The following is a 23,811-nucleotide window of genomic DNA, read 5'->3' on the forward strand; positions in this document are numbered from 1 at the left end:
CAATCGCCTCGTATTCTGAAAGAAAAAATTAGTTAAGACTGCTATTCTACGATGTGTATAGTATATTCTTGTTGATGCTTGTTAATTCTGATCCATTTACTCTTCATCACGAGGTATTGCATCCTCTTTCGTTCATTCCGAAGGTGAAATTCCCATTTCTGTTTAATTTATTTCGTTTACAAGTTATTTCTTTCTGAAAATGATGAACAAAGATTAATGTCTTGCATTTAATTCATATACCCATTAGATAAAAACTGGTTTATAGTAACATAATTGAGCATACAGCATAGCATGACAGAAAACGTAATATGTCAAAAACATTGACAGTGTTCAGAAGCAAAAATGTACACAGTGTATCACAATGTAGCAGCAAAAAAAAAGTAAAGTAGTCACGATGTTTAGCTATCATAAGGCAAAATGTTAAAGTCAACTGGTGTTTGTTATATGTTAAAATATTTCATAGAACATACAAACAAAACAGGAAAACAATCATACATACATAAAAATGAAAATATGCACGGTCTAGGGTGTATAACGACAAGAAATGTGATCTTGTTTGTGTAAAGCTTGTATGTTGTGTAGTTAATAGAGGCGAGAATTGAAGACTTTAATAGAGAGAAAATTTGATAAAATTAATATATCACTAGATAGAATTGTATAATTATTCGTAAGATACGTAATTTTATCTGGAAAATGTGCACTGTCTAATGTATAACGACAAGAAAAGCGACCTGCTAACCTTACCTTGCCGGGCACTTGCCAAGAAAAAATGCGATAATCATCAGTAAGTAGTCACATAAATATAATTGCATAAGTGGTCATAAAATGTGTAAGTTCATCTGGAAAAATATGCACGGTCTGATGTGTAACGACAAGAAAAGCGACCTGCTAACCTTACCTTGCCGGGCACTTGCCAAGAAAAAATTACGATAATCATCTGTAGGTGTTCATGTGAATATAATTGCATAAGCGGTCATAAAAAATTAGGAAATGGCATTACAGTGTGATAAATCATAAAGTATTTTCATTCAATAAAAGGTTTGACGTTCGACAAGTGGTGGTTCCCTTTGGTTTTTCTGGTTCTCAAAGTTTCGACGTGTACTACATTGGGGTGAGGAATGCTGCGAATCCGATATGGACCTGCATATAGAAGCTCAAATTTACTGCATCTACTCTTTCCTTTGTTGGATAAATAGTGTGTACGTACTAATATATTCTGTCCAATGTGAAAGTCACGGCGTGTACAAACCTGTTTTTGTTGTCTTCTCCGGCGCTCTGCGGCACGTTTGATGTTGTTCAGCGCAATGTCAATTATTTCATGGTGTCGTAGTCGACGAGATGTAGGAAAGGTTACTAATTCTTTAATTTTGTTAGGTGGTTCAACATTTTTCAGTATAACAGACGGAGATAGCATAGTAGATTCATTTGGTATGGAATTAATTACGTCTTGGAATGAGAGTATGTGTGTGTCCCAATCAATATGTTTTTTATGGCAGTAAATTCTACACAGTTTACCAATTTCTTTCATTAATCGTTCACAAGGGTTCGAAGAAGCATGGTACCTGGATATATATATCGGAGAAATGTTTCTAGCTCGTAACATACGTGTCCATATAGCAGATCGAAACTGTGGTCCATTGTCGGAAATTACTTTCAACACATGCCCTACATGAAATAGAAAATGTTTTACAAATGCTTTCGAAACAGTTTTAGCAGTAGCTTTGCGTAACGGAGAGAAGGTAACAAATTTTGAAGTGAGTTCAACAGCGACAAAGATGTAGCAAAAACCTCTATTAGTTCTGGGAATCGGACCAAAAATGTCTACAGCGGCCATATGTCTCAATTTAACAGGTACAATGGGATGTAATGGAGGAATATGTGAAGTCGTATCTGATTTAGCTTTCTGGCAGATTTTACATGACGCTAAAACTCGTCGAATACGCTTCTCCATGTTGGTAAAATAACAGTTCTGTCTCAGTATAAGAAAACATTTTCTGGCTCCGTAATGTGCGTAACTTAAATAAGTATACCAGATTAATTTGTTAACAAGTTCATCAGGAATGCATAATAACCAATTGTTGCTGTCAGGATGAGAGCGGCGAAACAGAATGTCATTGCATACAGTGTAATGGTTTCTAATGGTAACATTATTCCTATCTTGCCAAAGGTGTTTAATCTTATTCCATACGTTGTCTTTTTTCTGCTCTTGTGCTATGTCTTGTAATGACGACGAAATGAAATTTTCAAATGCAACTTGTCGAATGTTCATGACGCTGAAATTTGCTTTGCAGAAGTTGGTTGCGATGTCTTGCTTATTGTTGTTAACAGAGCGGGATAGTGCGTCTGCTACAATATTTTGTGTGCCGGGAATGTGAACAATTGTAAAATTAAATTCATGTAGATAAAGTTTCCATCTGCTTAATCTGTCGTGTGTAAATTTAGCCGAAAGTAAAAACTGTATCGCGCTATGGTCTGTGTAAACGGTGGTATGTCTTCCATAAAGGAAATGCCGAAATCTCGTAAAAGCCCATACAACACATAATGTTTCAAGTTCAGTAACAGAATAATTGCGTCCAGCAGGTTACTGAATGCGACTCGCAAAGGCTATGTTTTTAATTCCTGTGCAACCATCTTCTTCAATTTCCTGAAAAATATGTACGCCTAAAGCGGTGTTAGAACTGTCGGTGGCAATGGAAAAATTTCTAGTAAGATCTGGGTGCGATAAAAGTGGTGCATTCAACAAAGCATGTTTCAAATAACATTCTCGTGAACAATATCCTGCGTATCAAAAGTATTGCTTACGTTACTGGAATATGCAACCTGTACTGTATTTAGTCAAATTCCATCTGACGTGTCATTAATTTCTGGAGGATGCTGTGGCAGTTCCACTATTTGTACTGTTCTGTTATTTCTTCCTGACGTCTTACGTTCGGGATGATATCTACTGTCTGGTTCATTCATGATAGTCTGTCGTTGTGGATGATTCTGCTGCTGATAAGACCTACTGTTATTAAATGTACGCTGAAAATTGTGCTCATTTCTTTTACGTCTGTCATGATAGTCATCGCTATACGGTGTATTGCGATAGGAATTAAAATGGTGTGTTCTCTGTACGTACTGATTTCCTTGTTGCTGTGTGTTACTATTTGTTGGAGCTGACGCTATACGCGTACGCGGCGAAACATTAAAGCCTGGTTGACCTTGTACATTACATCGTTGGTTAGGTATGCTAACCGGTTGGTTTTGTTGCTATTGCGGTGAAAACCTCTATTGTTACTAAAATGCGTTAGCGACTGCTGAAAATTTTACACATACTGATGATTAAATTTTTGTCTGGTATTAAAGTTCTCATGGTTGTCATTTCTGGAGTGTCTAATGAAAAATTGTCACTTTCGGTAAAACTTGTCTTATTAGGTTTTCTTTACACTTTCTTAATCCTAGATAGAGCAATAGTTGAAGAGCTGTTTTGATAGATATAAAGGATAGTAGAAGAGAAGGCAGCAGTGCAGAAAACTAAAGATGAAACAGCACTACTACGGCTCGGGGCCCTGTGCACGCTACGGCACATACTCATTAAAGCATAATGAATCCCCTGAGGTCAACTACGCGCTGCAAATACATTTTAGCTTTTGCGTTACAGGCAATGCCGGTGAAAATTCAAAAATAAATTGCTGTATCCATGCTAATTGTAGTTTCTGCATTACACGAAATGTTGGTAAAAATTCAAGAGCAAATTGTCGTATCCAGTTCAAAGCTAGTTTCTGCGTTACAGACCAAGCTGGTGAAAGTACAAAAATAAATCGACGTATCCAGTTCAAAGCGTAAACCTGTGCTCTGTCATTTTCAAATACCTTAGATTTTTTACACATACAAATTGCTTATAATCAACGTTCTCGTCACTGAATTTGTGAACAGATTCACGATTGCATAAGAATCTGTTTGTCTGTGTCACTTCGGATTTTAAGTCGCGTAGTCTCTGTAAATTACTTAAGTTACACTGGCTGTGTGAGTGTGACAAATGTTCGGAATGTACCGTATGCTGTGACGCGTTATTAACTGAAATATTTTTTATCTCTGTCACTTCTTGTTGTAAAGTTGACAGTTTTCTACGTAATGTATTATTGGATGAATCTATCTCACTGATCGTCTGCTGTAAATTTTGGAATTCAGGTGTTTGATTAAACGAAATCGGTGAAGTATCGTCTGATTTGCTGTCATTATTACTTTCAATAACATCAATACGACTGGCCAATTCATCATATTTTTCAGTCAGTATTTTTACCTGATCATCGTTTTTAGTGTCAGAAGCATTAATTTGTTTTTGTATTTTACGTGTGGTTTCGTACAATTTTTTAACGTCAGCTTTGATGACATCGGAATCCTGTGTTAGTTCTAATTGTTCGAGTCTGTCGGTCACTGTCTGAAAATCTACTGTGTATGTGTCTGTTTTTGTTTTAAGATCGGAAATTTCATCACGCAATTCTGTGTTCAACTGCTTGATTGTATTAATTTCGTCCGATACTGTAGCAATATTGTTGTCTACGTATGTTTTTGCTTTCGTAAACAATTTACGTTTATCTTCCTGTCTCTGTGCGGTAATTGTTTCCATGACTTGTCGTTTTACTTTATTTTGTTCCTGTATGAATTTACGGTAACGCGTTTTACTGTTTTGTAGGTGGTGATTAAAACGTTCGTCAATTTGACTGTTCTGTTGGTCGAATTTCGCGTCTACTTTTGCATCCAGTGTGCGCGAAAGTTCTGCTGTCATTAATTTAAACTCGTCGCGTAATTGTGTTGCTTTTTCAGAGCATTGTTTACCGACTGCACTAATTTCCTCTCTAAGTGTTTCTGTTGTAGCTGTTTGCATATCCCTTAATTCTTGAGCAACAGATCTAATTTCTTCTCTACTCTTCCTAGCACAAGCCTCAATTTCCTCACGTAACTTCTTTAGTATCATGACATTGTGCGGCAACAGCTGTAATCTGTTCACTAAGCTGTCTGGAATTGTTGTCTAATTTTTCACTAAGTTGTTTGAAATTTTCATTAAGGTTGTCTTGTTTTTCATTAAATTGTTTGTTCTGTTCACTAAGTTGTTTGAAATTTTCACTAAATTGTTTGTTATTTTCACTCTGTTGTAGCAATAGTGCAATAATTTGATCCAACCCAATATTACCTACTCTATTCTCTATGCTGTTTGATGGCGTACCTGCAATTGTCACGTTTTGTATAACCATTCGGTCATTTTGTGATTCTTGAAATTCTTTGCTAATCGGATGTGCACTGTTGGTCACTAAATCGGAATTAAATAAATCTGTCGTATTTTGAGTACACTGTTCATTTTCGTTGAAAACAATTATCTGTTCGCTACGCAAATTTTGCAAATCGGGCGTGTCGAACTGGGCAGCGTTCATTGTAACAGAACATCCCGCGTCATCAATTGTCGTTAAATTAACAGAGGACACAATTGAATTCGTCTGTTCATCACTAGGATCAAAATCAACATTAGTGGTCGGTACACACTGATTGTCTGTAAATGGAGGACAGTCATTGAGACACTGAGTGTCGCAAGTACTATCGGTCAAGTTATTTGAGTCGGCTATTTCACTCATTATACATCGCGATGTACTATTAACAGTTTTTCGCGGCATTTTTACACAAATCAAAATTATTCACAAATGAAACAAAGACAATGCAAAATGCAACAAACACAAATACAACAAAGAGCCACAAATTGCCGATGATCTGTGAAAGAAAGAGTGAAAAATTAGAAAATGCGTTGCGTCAGATGCAAACTACGTTTAAGTAATTAAGAGCAGATATATGACTACTTATCAGAAGATTCACAAAGAAATACGATCCTGGCCGGATGTCGCCAAGTGTAACCTCCCAACAAAAATAATGTTTAATAATAATGCAAAATGCAGCCAAGCGTAAACTCCCCACACAAAAACTAAGGGATGATAATTGACCATGAACCACACAATAATATTGATTAAATAATGAACCATGACCGAAATGTAACCTCCTAACAGAAATAATAATATCAGGTAAATTTTATGACAGCAGCGCTGACCTTCGGCCCTGTATTCTGAATAAAACAAGCAAAAATTCTTACCTCAATAAAACTGCAATTATATATCTGCTCTTATGTATACATTCTTCGACACAGCTTCGTGCAATGCTGGCGTATATTTTTTGGATTCTTGGAAGCAATGATAATGCATTGGAAAAATTCTTTAAATTGAAATGAATACTTTTCTTTAAGAAAAAAGGTTACTTTATATTGTAAAAAATATTATTGGGGCATTTTTTGAACAAATTACATTACAATTAACATACATTATTAATTATGCGCAAGGCTGCTTCTTTACCTTCTGCAACAATACTCATCCTCCAGAGTCGCGAGCTCTGAGCGGAGCACACAGCCGACGCATGCCGACTCCCGCAGACTACTACTGTCCACTCGCTACTAAAGCCGACCGACTACTACTGTATCCGACTGACTACTACTGCAGACAAGCGCGGACTGACTTCTACTGTCGACTAGCGCAGACTCGCGACAAGCAACAACTAACGATAAACTACTCTCTGGTCAGAGATTCTGTCATGCCTCGCCCATCGCCGGCGAAGCATACACCTTACGACAGGTAAATACAAGGAACGTGCATTATTGGTCAAGCGACAACCCACGATGGCTTAGACAGGTGGAACATCAGCGTCAATGGACAGTTAACGTCTGGTGTGGGATTCTTGGTACTGTAATTATTGGCCCTTATTTCATCAATGGTAGTCTAAACGGCACAGCTAATGCCAACCTCCTCAGACGTTCTTCTTCCTCTTCTGGTTGAAGTGCCGCTAAGAACCAGATCGCTTATGTGGTATCAACACGATGGATGTGCAGCACATAATGCCTTGCGTGCACGTCGTGTTCTGAACCGAAGGTATCCTGCCAGATGGATTGGTCGAGGAGGTCTTGGTCTGCTAGGTCTCCTGATTTAAATCCTCTGGTCTTTTTTTCTTTGGGAATGCATTAAAGATGTTGTCATTCGCGATATTCCAACAACTCCAGATACACATGGAGGAACGTATCGTGGTTGCTTGTAATTCTCTTCAGCAGGCAACACTGGAAGCAGTAAATAATTCTTTCATTCAACGAGTGCACCAGTGTATCGGTGTCCTGGGTCACCACATTGAGCACCTTTGAATGTTCTACCCCTGGGCAATGGTACAGCAAAGTCAATTTTGTGTTATGTTTTTGCTTGGTTTTCATTTGTTTTCTGTCAACTCCAGCAAGTGGACGAGTTTGTGAGCCCGGGCTCAAAGTCAGTGTTGTGTCACGTAATTAATAACGTTGTGTTTCAGAGAATGGTAAACTGTGATACATTTTTGAATACGTCTTTAGGAGAGGAAATGAATTACCGAATAAAAAATACAGGGTGCCATTTAGAAAAGTCATACTGCTGTACATATCTTCGTAAAAAACAAAGCTACAACGAAAGCAATGATGCTGATTGATGTCCCCCTAAAGAACATTTGCTGGAAACATTTTGTAATTTGTATCTGGACAAACAGTTATTTACGGTGGTCAAGATAAATGGGACACCCTGTATATAATATATAAAGAAGTATGTAAGGTATCAAGAGGAAAAGTTCTTAATAAAATCTCGAAAACTTCTCGAGCGATTTGCTTCAAATTTTTGCACTATTGTATATTCGGACTGACGAAATCTGTATTTTAAAGGTGTATATATATATATATATATATATATATATATATATATATATATGTGATATGTAAAGTGGAAACACTGTTACGAATAATTTCAAAAAGCGCTTCACCAATGTCCTTCAAATTTCTGCACATTACTGTAATAAACGCTTGAACACATACAGGCTATTTTTAATATACAAGGTGTTCGGAAATTTCAGTTATAGACTTCTAGTACCTGTGGAAGGGAGCAAGTAAATAATGTTTTGGATAGTGTCCGTACTACAGCCGTTTGAAAGCACGTTTGTTAGTTAGGTGTGCAACATGGTAGTCAGATCGGCTGACGTCATTTGACTTCTGTCCTACCCCTCTGACGGGTTTCGAGCCTCATTCATGTGTCTGTGAGTGTTACAGCAACTTGGTTGAGCACACATTTGCAGAATGCACCAACACGATCCTTCTGAATTGTGAAGCTCACGAAAATGGAAAAGTTGCTCGTCGCCTTTATCAACATCGTTCTCCATAACGTCCAAATCCATCGTATACCCTTTCCGCCACAACTACGCAACGGCTTCGAGAAAGGGTAGCTTCAGCGTCAGCAGGCGGGACTGTGGAGCTCCGAGGAGACGCTACACAGTCGAACTGAAAGAGGCCGCACTGCACCACGTCCAAGAGTGGAACTGCAAAACAAGTGACGTACTGGGTCCTGCATAATCAATTACTTGTAAAAGTGTTCGCGTTACGAAATGCTTTCAAACGGTTGTAGCATGGAAACTGTACATTTCCGGATAAGAGCTCCAATTGAAAATAACATCTACTCATTCCCCTCTACAAGTGCTGGAAGTTTTTAATGGGAATTTCCGGACACCCCATATATAAGAATGTAATACGAGAACGCTGTTAGCAAACAAGAAACTTGTATTTGTGGCTTGTCGGCTTATGATTAAGAATACCGATACTACTACAGAATCTGAATTTGCAATTGCAATAAACACTGCTCAAAGTCAGAGAGAGGGTGGAAGAGGAGGTGGCCAGAGGGGTGAGTGGACAATGACGTAGAAGGATGAAGAGAGAGAGAGGAAGCAGGATGAAACAGGGAGGAGAAGTTGGACTGAGAAAATGAGAGGGAGGGAGCAAGGGGGACCGGTGGACATTGGGAGGAAAAGCTGGACAGAGAGAGGGACCATGAGGTGATGGACGGAGAGAGGGAAAAGGAGATGACTGACAAGAGGGAGGAGGGGAAGGGCAGAGACAGGAGATAACAACATTGGTAGACAGGTAAACATCCGCATTTTAGGTCTTGATCTTGCTATTACCCAATACTACATTTGATATGTGCGGCTTATGACTTTTTTGCGTGGGGAAATTGTGGGCAGCATGTTCAGAGAAGAGGGTGAGGGACGAATAAATGCTGAGTGCCGCGACCTAGCCATATGAGTGATTCTGGGAAGTAGCACTCAGAGGATCGTACCTGCAGAGCGACTTCTGGCCAAAGCGCTCTTCTCCTTCCGCTTAGAGCCGGACACAAGGGTGGCGGTAAGTTGCAAAGGTGGCCGGATGGTCGAAATTGGGTGGAGGAAGCCATTTAAGAGAGAGCGCTGTAAACTGAGCTTTTATACAAATCGTGGGAAGGTCATAGAACTCATGTTAGAAGCCAGCGTGGCTGGTGTACGTGTCTAGTGCAGGCAGGGCTGTAACCCACCCTGAGACCGGGAAGTCGCCAGGTTGTTTAGCGAGCGGCAAAAACGTATGTTTCAGAGGCACGACGGTCTGCGAAGCTTAACATTTTTTCAGAAATTGGAAATGGTTGGCCCAGAATGAGTAGATCACTGTGTAAATGGGCGACTGTGGTCCCACCGAAGTAGAGGCTTACCATGAGAACGACGCCTCCCTAGTCTAAAATCTTCTTTTTCCAAGCGAGAGAGGTTTAGAGTCGCCAATTGGCTTCTCTCAGGATATGCAAAGTAGAGGCTTGCTCCCCCAGCGTGGGAACCCCAGTGCGGCGTTTGTACAGTATTGACTATCAGGCCAACAGAACAGTCAAGAGGGGAGACTCAATGCGTACAGGATGATAGCTCGATCGGTTTATGCAATGTGGATAGGGGGCGGTTTTGTTTTTACTAATTCCATTCCTGTTCTGTGGCTTGTGGAAAGTGGTTTTCTTTCTTTGGCTTCTTCGTCTTCTGGTCCTCTCGTGGTGGAGAACTTCAGGTCTTTCCCTAGTGGGTGAGACTTGTGGTCTGCGGGTTGTGGTGGACTAAGAGCCAGTGGCAGTTTCCAACTATACCGACAGTGATACTGCGTATCATCTCGTACATATCGTGTGTCACGAGGGTGACGATGTTTGACAATTCGAGCACACACCATCCTGTCTGTGAGTCAAATTGTTTGACCAGACAGCGAACGGGTGCACCTGACACTGAAATATTCCAGGGTTTCAGCTCTCTGATATGGAACTTCCCTGATAATCAGAACGCCAGACCACGCAGTTTGCATATTTTCGTGGACGTGCATCAACATACGGCTGCCACAGCACACGACTCCTCGCGACAGCGCGCCGTTTTCTGCTGCTGACTGAATCGAGGTGAAAGGATAAAGCATTGCTGCGTTGGCGTAGGGTTGCTAAATGGTATTTACAGCTCCTTGTTCTCAGGTGAACGATGGTTTGCGATGTACGTGATCGTAGTAGATTGATGTAAACAAAATCTGATTCCTTTGTAAAAGGGATTAATTTAGGGGAGAATTAGTATAGCTTCCACCCCAATGTATGCCTTGATTATCAAACACCATTCCGATACTGGTTTGTGTTTGTCATTTTTGTGTAAGATATATCAGCCGGTTCTCTAGAAAGTTGCAGTTACTAAAGGCTTAATAAAACTTGTCATTATTTTCTAAACTGAAATACGCCACTGTTCTCTTTCATACTACCTCTACTATTCACTGTTCTTATTTCATTCTTGCGGTACACGGGTACACCAGCAATTTAAGGTACAGTATTATTAAATTACTTGATTCGATTATTAATCTGAGTTCTGAAAGTGATTACAAAGCATTGCGGAACAAAAGTGCCTCGAGTAAATTCACGAATTGATGTATAAAAATTAATGCTGTAGCACTCAATTTGAAGTTTATTGCCAATATAATATTTTTCTTTATGTGAAGATAGTGACATTTAGCTTCAGTCAGACATATATTTATGTTTATAAGCAAGTGACACCTAGCGGTTCTATACGTATTAGAAACGCGCTTTTCTTTCTCTTCCATTTCACGAGACTGAACCACTGCAGCGCGTGGCCGGAAACAGCTAGTTTAATACGAAATCTTACCGGGACACCGTCACGTTCCGTATCCTTTATCGACTAATTTGGGCTGTTCTCTAATTCTGCGCAGAGCTATTTCCGTATGTCTGTTTCGATTCGTCCTCGTTATCTACTTCTGTAAAAGAGTTTCGACATACAAAATTTAGTATTTCATGCACGATTATATGATATTTTGTAGTCGTGTTTTAAGAGGTAAATGTTATTTAAGATTTGCGACCAGCTGCGGCCGTCCTCGAGACATCTGGAGCGCGCTGCGGGCCGGCGTCGGCTCGTTCGAGGCGCCCCTCACACCTGACAGTGCCCAGCAAGTGCCGACCCGCCGCCTGCTGGTGGGCACTGCCGTACCTGCTGTCGTGCAGTCTCGTCCCAGCCTAGCGCCGTCGTGACGAAGCAAACACGTCTAGGTCGTCGCATGCATATTTACTACCGCCTACTGCATAAATGCACGAGCCAGTTTTGCTCCGCTACGGCGGGCTAATGAAAGCATCTCTAGGCCATTGTGTGCCCTTTGACGGAGGCAACACTCGCTGTCGCCAGTTGGCCGCGCGCGATCTGGGGGCCGAGCGGTTCTAGGCGCTGCAGTCTGGAACCACACCACCGCTACGGTCGCAGGTTCGAATCCTGCCTCGGGCATGGATGTGAGTGATGTCCTTAGGTTAGTTAGGTTTAACTAGTTCTAAGTTCTAGGGGACTGATGACCTCAGAAGTTGAGTCCCATAGTGCTCAGAACCATTTGAACCATTTTGGAATACGATCGTGTGTAGTATCTTCACATGTATGCGGTTGTCTCGGTGAATACGAGGGTGGGAACTTTAATAGTGGCAACTATTTATTTACAGCTTGTAAGAAATAGATACGTGTTTCAAAGTTCTACTGGCCTTGAGAGTAGTCACCAGCACTGCGTATAACCCGTTGCCAGCGATGTTGAAGGGGTAGGATACTCTTAGCAATGCCAGTTGTGTTGACAGTTCGAGCGGCGCGGTCTATTGTCTGACGAACTTGTAGCAGTTCTGAAGCGAATGCCGTGAAGTGTTTCCTTCAGTTTGGAAACAGAGTTGAACTCACGAGGGCTTAAGCCAGTGCAGCCCCATCAGTCAAACAAATCAGTAACAACTCTCACTGTAGGTGTTTGAGAACTGTCCTGCAAAATTATGGTCAGGTCCTGCAGAAAGTGTCATCACTTCTGTCTCTATGCTGGTAGCAGGTTGTGATGCAAAAATGAACAGCATAGAGACAGAAGTGATGACACTTTCTGCAGGACCTGACCATCATTTTGCAGGACAATGATCAAGCACGTACAGTGCAAGCTGTTACTGCTGGGGTTGCTAAGTGCTATACCGCGTACTGCACTCCCCTCACTTAAGCCTTCGTGAGGTCAACTCGATTTCTAAACAAAAGGAAACACTTCGCAGCACTCACTTCGGAACTGCTAAAAATTCGCCGGGCAATAGACCGCGCCGCGCGAACTGTCAGCACAACTGCCAATGCTAATCCTACGACTTCCACATCGCTGGCAACGGGTTATACACAATCCTGCTGACTACTCTGACGGTCAGTAAAACTTGAAACACGTGTATATTTTGTACGAACAGTAAATAAATAGTTGCCACTAGTCAAGTTCCAAACCTCGTATCTGACGGACAGCACGCAGTACGTGTTGCGCCCGTCGGCGAGACTAACAACGGGCGTGCGTCAAGGTCGCGTGGTGACGTCGCTGACTTTCCCGGCACACACAGACGACTCAACCAGAGTGGATCGGCAGCACTGTTAGGCGCGTCGCCGACTGAGTTGTTGTTGTTGTTGTTGTGTGCCGTAGGGGATCGTGGCCGGACCATCTTTAGGAAGTGAAGATGCAGAAAGGCTTCCACAAAATTTCTAAACATAATAATGAATTACAAATTAAATACAAGGGGACAGAGACGAAGAACCGGATAGTATCAAACAACAACCTTGTTGTCAACACCTGCAATCGTATAAGCAATTAGGAGCAATAGTAAAAAGCGATATAAAATTGTTGAACCGAAAAGTCTGCTGTAGACAAGGCGAAAGGAAGACTTTTGTATTGTAAGCCAGCTGGAGGAATGTGGTATATCTGTAGAGAAAAGCGCAAACAAGACGCTAGACTCAGGAGACAAGGTACGATTTCAGAAGTGGCCCGCTAGTATCGTACCAAGGCAGTATAATCCACGAGAAAGTGTAACACATCTACTTGGTGTGTTTTAAAGGGAATCTCTGCTAGATTTTGCTGTCGTGAAACCCCTGTGCGTAAATGTAGAGAACACGACGGTGGCTATGCGACGTTCCTATTGCACCAGTGTATATTTTGCTCCAGGAATCACGGCAATAAGGTAGGCCTAACACAGATCGTACAGAAACATATAGACAATTATTCTTCTGTTGCTCAAAGCGCGAATGGAATAGGAAAGTGTGATTGAGGAAGTCGGGATGAGGGGTACACTTAGCGTGGAGGATGAAGACCCCTATAATGTGACTCCTCAAACACCACAACTACCATATCAATAAATTAAGAATTCATTGAGAGACAATATTTATAAAACAGCTGAGAGACAATCAGCATGTGGCCATCTTTAAGACGATACCAAATTATCACCGATAGCTTGCTTCTCAAGCAAGGTACAAAATTACAATTACGAAAACTGACTTAAAGAAATGAGCGACAGAGATTTCAATACCTAAAGGGAAGAATAAATTACAATGAGAAAGTGATTTAAAGAAATGTGGCACAGATAAATTTAAAAGAGCAATAATTTGCTATATGAAAGTGATTTATGAATCGCACACCAGTTCCTTAAGAACCCAAATAACACAAGCAGCACAAGTTAAAATTTAATACAATTCATTCCCAAGCAATTAAAAAACCTACACGTGAAGTGTTTACCAAACAGGCAGTGATGCCAGGCCGCCCTGGGCAAAAGGTGACTTAACTTAAAATGCCGGAAGCAGCAGACAAGCCGTCCAAAACAACACCTAAACCGCGGGGCCCAACCGGGAGACAGCTCCCATTCGGCACGTCACAGCTTCTGGTCACCCCTCCCACACACCCAAACTCCCAGAAAACTGGAACACAAACAGACCGCAGAAGACACGGCAGACACCAATCAAACATTAATTAATGTAAGTTAAGAGATCAATAAACAACAAAATAAATGAAGAACCAACTTTTACTAATACTGAGAAAGTGCATTCAAATAAATGCACGCGTATGAAATTGTATGTATAAATGATTCCCTTTTACAGAATACTAGCCTTTACTAATAAATGAGTGAGTGCTTTCAAGTAAATACACGTATATAAGGGGACTACGTATGAATGATTAGCTTTACAGAATACGAGTCCTTACTAATAACTGAGTAAGTGCTTTCAATAGAAGTCACCCAAATTTAACGGCAATATCAAAAGGTCAGTATAAATTTGAAAACTGAATAAATCACGGAATAATAGATAGAGAGATACAAATTAGCACACATGCTTGGAATGACATGAGGTTTTATTAGAACCAAAAAATACAAAAGTTCAAAAAATGTCCGAGAGAGGGCGCTTCATCTGATCAGAATAGCAATAATTAGCATAACAAAGTAAGACAAAGCAAAGATGATGTTCTTTACAGGAAATGCTCAATATGTCAAACTATCATTCCTCAACAATAGCTGTAGTCGAGGAATAATGATGTGAATAGCAGTGTAAAGCATGTCCGGAGTTATGGTGAGGCACTGGCCTCGGATGTTGACTTTCAGCATCCCTAGAGATGTCGGTCGATCACGATACACTTGCGACTTCAGGTAACCCCAAAGCCAATAATCGCACGGACTGAGGTCTGGGGACCTGGGAGGCCAAGCGTGACGAAAGTGGTGGCTGAGCACACGATCATCACCAATCGACGCGCGCAAGAGATCTTTCACGCGTCTAGCAACATGGGGTGGAGCGCCATCCTGTATAAACATCGTACGTTCCAGCAGGTGTTTATCAGCCAGGCTGGGGATGATGCGATTCTGTAACATATCGGCGTACCTCTCACCCCTCACGGTAGCAGTCACCTGCTGTCCAGCGCCATCTGTTGGACATTTTGTGAACTTTGTTGTTTTTTTTTTTTTTTAGTTCTAATAAAACCCATGCCTTTCCAAGGATGTGTGTCAATTTTTACCTCTCTATCTACATTATTCCGTGGTTTATTAAGTTTTCAAATTTATACTGGCTTTTTGATCACCCGGTACAAGGGACGTCGATTTAATGGCAATGAAAACACACTGAAAAGCTCATACAGACAATACAGAAACTTCTGGATACTGTCAGAAAAAAAGAAAGAAAGAAAAGAAAGAAAAAGAGCATGTAACACACACACCTTCGAGCTAATCAGTTTCCTAATGGTAATCCAACCAGCGGATTTTTAAAAAGAAATAGTAACTGCTGCCAATTTTCCCTAAGGGTATCCGGAGTAATGGAAAACGGCAACAAGTCATTGATCTGCCAAAGAGTGGAGACAGGCGAATTGACCGGATATGCCAACACTAACTCAGCCGGAACTACCCTCGAAGTTTCATGTTTGGCCGTGTTGAATGCGAAATTTAACCACGGGAGTGTAGTATCCCACCTACTGGGGGGTTTGGCGTGGTAAATCCAACCAGCGGATTTTTAAAAAGAAATAGTAACTGCTGCCAATTTTCCCTAAGGGTATCCGGAGTAATGCAAAACGGCAACAAGTCATTGATCTGCCCAAGATTGGAGACAGGCGAATTGACCGGGTATGCCAACACTAACTCAGCCGGAACTTCCCTCAAAGTTTCATGTTTGGCCGTGTTGAATGCGAAATTTAACCACGGGAGTGTAGTATTCCACCTACTGGGGGGTTTGGCGTGGTAAATCCAACCAGCGGATTTTTAAAAAGAAATAGTAACTGCTGCCAATTTTCCCTAAGGGTATCCGGAGTAATGCAAAACGGCAACAAGTCATTGATCTGCCCAAGATTGGAGACAGGCGAATTGACCGGATATGCCAACACTAACTCAGCCGGAACTTCCCTCGAAGTTTCATGTTTGGCCGTGTTGAATGCGAAATTTAACCACGGGAGTGTAGTATCCCACCTACTGGGGGGTTTGGCGTGGTAAATTACAAGCGCTGCCTTTAGGTTGCGATTAACCCTTTCTGCCAAGGATGCTTGCGGATAGTAATGGGTAGTCGTAATATGCCTATTCTACTATGGAAGCAAAACTGTTTAAATTCTCTTGATACAAAAGCAGGCGCATTATCGCTAACGAGTGGTTTCGGTGGCCCAAACCGTGAAAATACAGATGACTGATGGCTATACTCGCAGTGATCCCAATACTGGGCAGGAACCGTATAAAACGTGAAACGTCATCAACGGCGACGAAGATATGACTTAGTCCTAGGCATAGGTCCTACAAAGTCGATAAACATCCATCGTTTGCTGCTCTCTTTGACATTGAAGTAGACCCTGAGGGGCGTGAGAACTGGCCTCGCTCCTTCTGCAGTCGTCAAACGGAGTGACGAGCCGGCGCACGTCGCGGTACAGAGAAGGCCACGTCACGTGGCCAGAGGTCGAGCTGCCCCCCTGGTACACAATTATGGAAATACTGAAAGAGAGGTGAAACTAAATCAAGTGGTAAGCAAACCCTAACACCTCCGGGCTTACCAACCTCTTTACAGAGTGCCCCATTCCTTAAGGAGTAGGCCGGCCGGTGTGGCCGTGCGGTTATAGGCGCTTCAGTCTGGAACCGCGTGACCGCTACGGTCGCAGGTTCGAATCCTGCCTCGGGCATGGATGTGTGTGATGTCATTAGGTTAGTTAGGTTTAATTAGTTCTAAGTTCTAAGCGACTGATGACCTCATAAGTTAAGTCGCATAGTGCTCAGAGCCAACCTTAAGGAGTAACTGGGCAGGCCTTCACCAGCAGTGACTTTCCGCTTGATCGGACCCAAATACGGATCTAAGAATTTTTGGCATATTGCAGCCCCTTCAGCGACTGTGATAGACTAATATTTTGAGGAATCAGCCTCAGTTGCGCAAATTTTCTGGTGTTTACCAGGTTTCGACTAAATTAATCTAGCCTTCTTCAGAAGCATTAAATTACTGTAACGTGCCAGAGTAAGGCACAGACAACAGTAAAATTAAAACCTATAGCACCGTGGTACCATGTCGAATTAAAACTACTTAACTGAAGTCCAGCCCCGGCATCTCTTCACCACGCGGTCGGTAGGCAGCGGCATCTACGTTGGCACTGATGCCAACGAGACGAAGGCAGCGTTGTTCGAGATGGTCTCCAGGGATGGGTCTCTCCGAGAAAACAGGCACCGAAGCAATGCGACGAACAGCGCCCGGAGTTGACATCATACAGCTCCACTACAAACTCGCGACCGCCTTTCGAGGTAGACCCGCCGTGCCGCTGCTGGCCGAGCACGCGTGTTTTCCTCTTTCGTCCACGCAAGCACGTCCTTGCGCCTCGTCTCCAGTCCGACACCGACTGCCCCGAGCGCCAAACACCCGCCAGATCACAACAGGGGCAAAGATCCCAGTACAGCCAGCTAATCGACAGTGTCGCGCCAAAGAGCTGGTGTGCCAGAAAGGTAATCCGTACCACTACTGCGCTGTGGTATCCGTTGTGTACATGTAGACGCTGTCCACTGAAATGTTTCGTCTGTCCCTGGGCGCACGGGGCCCCTTCACATCCAGGCAGCACGCGTCTTGTGCTTAACAGTAATAACGCTTGCGGAAGGGTCCACTCACAAACGAGAAATTTATTACCTGACATTCGTTTTTTACAGTTCCAAAGAAGACTACATGAAAATCCATCGACCACCTGTTGACTTGGTTTCCATAAGAATGACGTGCCGAGTGCTGTGTGCAGCCAAGTCCTGCACTCGTTCACACATCCGGTGCGCTACTCGCGACGCTCCTATTGCGTTCAGTAAACGGCAGTGCAGAGCCCTCGCCGCCAGCCTCGGCGCCGGCAACTGTGGCGCTCTGTAGAGGTAGAGGCGAATTTCAGACGACCTCTGTCTGCAGGAAACGTGTCCACTGCCGCAGATGAGGTTTTAGTTCTTCGTAAAGGTCACCCCTTGACGTTACAATAAAACGAGTTCCGTAATTCTGACAGCAGGACTGCTCTGTCCGCGGACGTCTTTGGGCTAAAACGTGCGCGTGCTGTCACGTGGACGGCCCCACTCAGCCGGTGACTGACGCACGTTCCGCTCCGCCTGGATGTGAACCGTGTTTCCAGCTGCTACGACACTCATCTCGGCTCTTCCTGCATCATGATTCACGCCCATCAGCAAAGCCTAAAAAAGTAGTAGTAGGTTGCCGGCATCCACTGTTTGTCCAAACATCTCTCCTATCAGCGGACATTATGCCAACGTCCGAGACCCAGTATTATTGGGAAGAACAACCGACGAGGAAATCGAGAGAGAAAGATCTCTCCCTATGTAAAGTCCTCGTCACTTTGGGGCAAATGTGCAAATGAAGTACGTATTGGACCTACGACGTAGAGAGAGCTTTCTACTGTTTTGAACGACTAGTCTGATCGCCAGCAGCCCGTTTCTGTTTCAGTAATTGATCCAAGTTCTTGTAGAGTGTTATGTTTTAGTTTCTTTCCTATTAAAATAACCAATAAATTCCAACAGATCTTCTCTAGCTACATTTGAATAACTATTTTCTTTACAATAATTTTCTAAATCCTCACAACTCAATCTATACTTTCCTTTACTATAATTTTCAAAGTTCTTAAATAGTGCAGTTTTGCTGATCATCTTTGTTTTCATTGTATTTATATAGAAGGAAATTTTATTTTTTTATTTTATTAAAACGTTTATGGCTAAAATGTACCTTTGAGATTTTATGTTTGATAGTACTTACTTGAAAATTTTTAAATGAGAAAATGAGAATTTGGTTTTTTCGATATAGGCAAATGAGATTTTTTAGTTTGCGAAAACTGCAAAATTAGATTCTTGGTTTGCAACGTGGAATTTTTACTCGAAAATGTTCTTTGAGCCAGAAACCCATTAATATATAATTAATAGGAGGAGAATTGTGTTGGACAAAATATGTTTCTATATTGCTGCTCAAAGCAAGTGCATTTCAGGAATGATAAGTTACTTTCCACGTAACACAGAAAATTAGTTTGTCGTTTGAAAACTCGCTACCTTTATTTTTCCGTGCCCGACTACTAGTTTATCCAGACTCATATTGAACAGCGGGTAGGAGTCACTGGCCTTAAGGATGTAATAAAATTCGACTTGGTTTAGCGAAACTTAATACCGCTGTGCCTCTAAGACTGTTTCCCCATCGCTCAAATGGCCCACCTGATGAATCCCAGCACCGCTTTTTTATTTACCTTCGCGGCGTTTGGCGCAACCGTCGCCACGCTACGCTAGGCCAGCCGCGACCTGCCACTGCTGGCTGCTCTCTCGAGTGCGCGCCTACCGTAGTCCAGCCTTCGTCTCACTCTGCAACCCACAATCCTCCAGGACCGAACTAACCATTCCTTGATGTTTCAGAATGTGGCTTGCCAACCTATCCCTCTTATACTCAAGTTGTGCCACTAAACTCTCCAGTTCAGTAGACTTCTTCATCGGTCCTCGTTAGCACCGCTTTTCAAAAGTTTGGATTCTCTTTTTAGTTCTACAGTTCATCACTTCTGTATGACGTTACATTCCAGACAAATACTTTGAGGAATGACTGCCTAATACCAAGCTGATAGTTAAGGAACTAAATCAAACGTATTCTTGTTACTCCCCTTGGCCGCACCCAACCACCTGACCCGAGAACAAAGAATATCCTGCAGAAGGAATAGAAGAAAATCTACAAATGCAAGCAGCTGCCAGTTCGTGAGGACGTACCTGCTATCCGAGTCAGCAGACTACGCTCTAGATGTCCCCTACTCAGAACCTGGTTGACAACAACTTTAGGTTGTACAAAGTTTGAAGACCTCAGCTGCATAACTGCATACCAAAACAACACCACAGGAAATCGATCTGCCCTGTAATACATGAAGGACTCTTAGGATCCAGACTAACCATGGGAGATGCGCTTATCTGCTGTACAGATGTGGAAAGATTGTCACTGTGGGGTGCACCCATGACTTTTCAGGAGAGCAATATTCTTGAAAAATGCCCTCAAAACTCATAACCTGTAAATCCCACCAACTTTCGAACAGTAGAGCAGATGTGATGATTTATGTAAATAATTTGTCTGTAAATCTGTAAATTATTTACATATTTATTTTCATTTCTAAAGTAACGTATTTGTCACATGATTAATAATAATAACAATAATAAAAAAATTAACAGTAAGTTTATGTTCGGCATTAACATATTGCTCTTTTTCAGAAGAGCTTATCTTACTATTGCCAAAGTTCATTTTTTATTTTCGTTACCTTTCCTGCTCCCCCAACAGTAAAACTCACGTTGTACCATTTTTGTTTAATTGCCTGATTCAATTCCCTCAGCATCACCTGACTTAAATCCGTCGTTCAGTCGATGTTAGTAGTGGGACAAGGAGAGCACCACCCAAGAGTGGGGCGGCCATCACCCCAAGTACCGTTATCCAAGATGGCGGCCGTGACGCAAGTACATGACGTCACGTGACGTCAGCTCATTACGCGACTGACGTCATTCAAGATGGCGGGAAGACAGGGCAGTTGGACTACCTCCACTAACGTAAGTCACACCATCCTAGGAACTGGCTGGAAGTTTGAATTTTGGTGGGGAGATAGGTCAATTGGGCTACTTCTCCTAACCTAAGAAAATGGCGGCAAAGAAACGGCACTTGGGCTATCTCCACTAACGTAACTCACCTCTTCCTAAGAACTGGACATAAATCTTTATTTAAACAATTACAAGCAGTACCGCCATCAATTGTGTTAGCCATCCTCTTGGAAAATTTTGCTGAGTGGACTTGGTACTGTGTCGCCCCCACAACAGGCTCCTCATTCAATTCGAATATAATTTCTCAGATTTTTTTTTTAAATTTGTACAAATTTCTTTACATGTATTTAAATTTGTTTAAATTTATTATCTACCTACAGCATTAGTGTTGTGTTACCGCCACAAGAGGCTGAGATATCAGTTTCTCAGTCTTTTAATATCTGTATTACATGCACTCATTCAACTCTGGACATAAGTATTTAAACAATTAGAGGCACTACAACCATCAACTCTGTTCACGAAATTTGCTCTAACAGCTAATGCATTATCTTGTTTCCTTTCAGTTCGAATACAATTTCTATAAATTTCTTGAAACTTGTATAAATTTCTTTAAATTTGTTTCAATGTATTATCTACCTACAGCATTGATGTTGTGTTACCGCCACAAGAGGATTAGATACACGTTTCTTACTGTTTTAATAGCTGTATTACATATACTCAATTAGCTCTGGACATTAGTCTTTATTTAAACAATTCCATCAAATGTGTTTGCCGTCCTCTCGGAAACTGTGCATGAATTTTGCTGAGGGTGGGTTAGTATGATGTCGGCCCCACTAGAGGCTGCTCATTCATATGGGCAACAAAAGGTGTTCGCTGCCCTTCCAAATACCTACTTTCAACTACTTTTTGTGTCATACAAACACAGTTCCTACATACATCGACTTACGGATCTCACCTAGTTTATTACGCTGATGCAAAACACTCACCATGCCAGCGGCCTGGAGGCGGGGAAAATTGGTGTGAAAAAAAGAGAACGTTCTGGGCTGCTGGAGAAAGGAGGGAGTGTACTTTATTTTTTTTTTAACTATTTACTTAGCTACACATTTCACCTAGTTTATTTATTACGGTGATGCATAACACTCACCCTAATGTGCTTAGAGTCAATATATACAGTTTAAAGACCTCGAAACTACTCCTAAATGATCATACATTACACTGATGTGCTGAGACGCAAACAACAAGTCGTGCAGTGGCTATCAAACTGGACTCACATTCGGGAGTACGACGGTTCAATCACGCTTTAGGGTCCATCCTGATTTACGTTTTCTGTTATTTCCCTAAATCGCTTCAGGCAAATGCTGGGATGGTTCCTTTGAAAGGGCACAGCCGACTTCCTCCCTCATCCTTCACTAATCTGATGAGCCCGATGACCTCGCCATCCAGTCTCCTCCCTCAACTCATAAATTGCCGAAATAAACCAGTACATACCATGCAGACGTGTTAATTACTCGTAGATCACCAAAATAATGCATGCAAACACGCTCACAACGCTTAATCACCAGAAAACAATTCAATGCACAAACACTCACTGCAAATAAAAAGCCCAACTTATCAACCACTCGAACCCTGATTCTAAAGCCTAAGTTCCCCCCCCCCCCCCCCCCCTCTAACGCATGGAAACTATCCAGATGCAGGAGATGAAGCTTAGGTTAGTCTACTATATTTATTTTGCTCGGGAAACTGACCCAAATATCCATCCTAATTACATAATTAATCACAAAGATCGGTCCTAATTACACAACTGTATACATAGCGCTCCATAAGGACGCAAAACTCGCAAAAACTAACTATAAAACTGACTTTATCATGCTTTAATTACACAACCATATGCATAGCACTGTACAAGAACCGAAATACTACGCATAAACTGACAGCTCGCGTTATCCTGTTTGGGACAAAATTAGACCTCTCGAAACCAGCGACAGAAACTCTCAAACTCTACCCTACACCTACAAGTTAGGGGAAAAACGTTCAACTCACTAGATCCTGCTGTTCGACAGAGATGATTTTAAAAAAGAAGTCTATTAGCTCCAAGCATATACTATCTATCCCGGTTTGACGTCAGAGTTTACTAGACGTGCCTTCTAAAAAATCACCCTAACTGATGCCAATCCTCGTCCTAAAAGACTGCCTCCTCATCCATATGTAATCACAAATTAGGAGATCACGCTACTACGTTAAGAGTCTCACGGCACTTGCCTCGCCGCGAAATCCTCGCTTTCCCTCCAAATGCATCCTGTTCCTCTGAAAGTGTACTAACCCTAATGGCTACGAAGCACGGCTGTCACAGCCCCACAATGCCTCGCGTTCACAGACTCAAGTCATGTAGTACAGTCGAGCAGCACCAGACGAGAGCCACCGTTCAGCGTTCCATGATTATTTATTTAACATCAACTTCGCTCCTATAATAAAGCAAAATATTTCCGATCACTATAAATGTCTTATTTTTTACCAACAGAGATTTCCACTTACGAATACAGATTTCCGTATTTAGCAGATTCCAAATCACCTCCTATAATATACAATGTCAAATAACGTCTTTCTCATATCTAGAAAACCTGCAAACGTGTCTTCCACCTTCTAGATGCACACACCACAATCGACCTCCTCTCAACTAAATAAAGAAGTCAAATGCGAAGAAGCACTCGACCGAACAATTTATATGGTAACGGAATAATGACCAAGCGCAAGCACATATCCGTATTCAATCTTCTCAAACTCCCACTTGATAACGAAAGCTGTCCAACACATACTATTAGTTCGCTATTTGGTCGTCTAGACGGCTACAGAGTTAAGTCAAATACATTCGCGCATTGCAACAGCCCTCTCCAATAGGATGGTCTCCCTCCGTCAGTGGGAAACTTGGATCATTCCCACCACAGGGAATGCACAAACAGAATCATCCGACAAAATCGAACACATATATATTTGGTCGCTATACTTACAATTAAATGACATTTGACAATGAGTGAAGAATCCGAAATACACCCTGCTTACAGCTCTGGAAATAGGAGGATCTATACCATTCTTATCACTCGACATACTCTTC

At 41.9% G+C, this 23,811-nt stretch overlaps 1 protein-coding gene across 4 annotated transcripts in view; it reads left to right on the forward strand.

Moving 5' to 3' along the window:
- LOC126202933 (NAD(+) hydrolase sarm1) overlaps window positions 1-23,811 on the forward strand; it is a 1,078,224-nt gene that overhangs the window by 243,292 nt on the left and 811,121 nt on the right. The gene's annotated exons all lie outside the window — the stretch shown is intronic.

Source organism: Schistocerca nitens, chromosome 1 (assembly GCF_023898315.1).
Source record: "Schistocerca nitens isolate TAMUIC-IGC-003100 chromosome 1, iqSchNite1.1, whole genome shotgun sequence".
Classification (NCBI taxonomy): Eukaryota; Metazoa; Arthropoda; class Insecta; order Orthoptera; family Acrididae; genus Schistocerca; species Schistocerca nitens.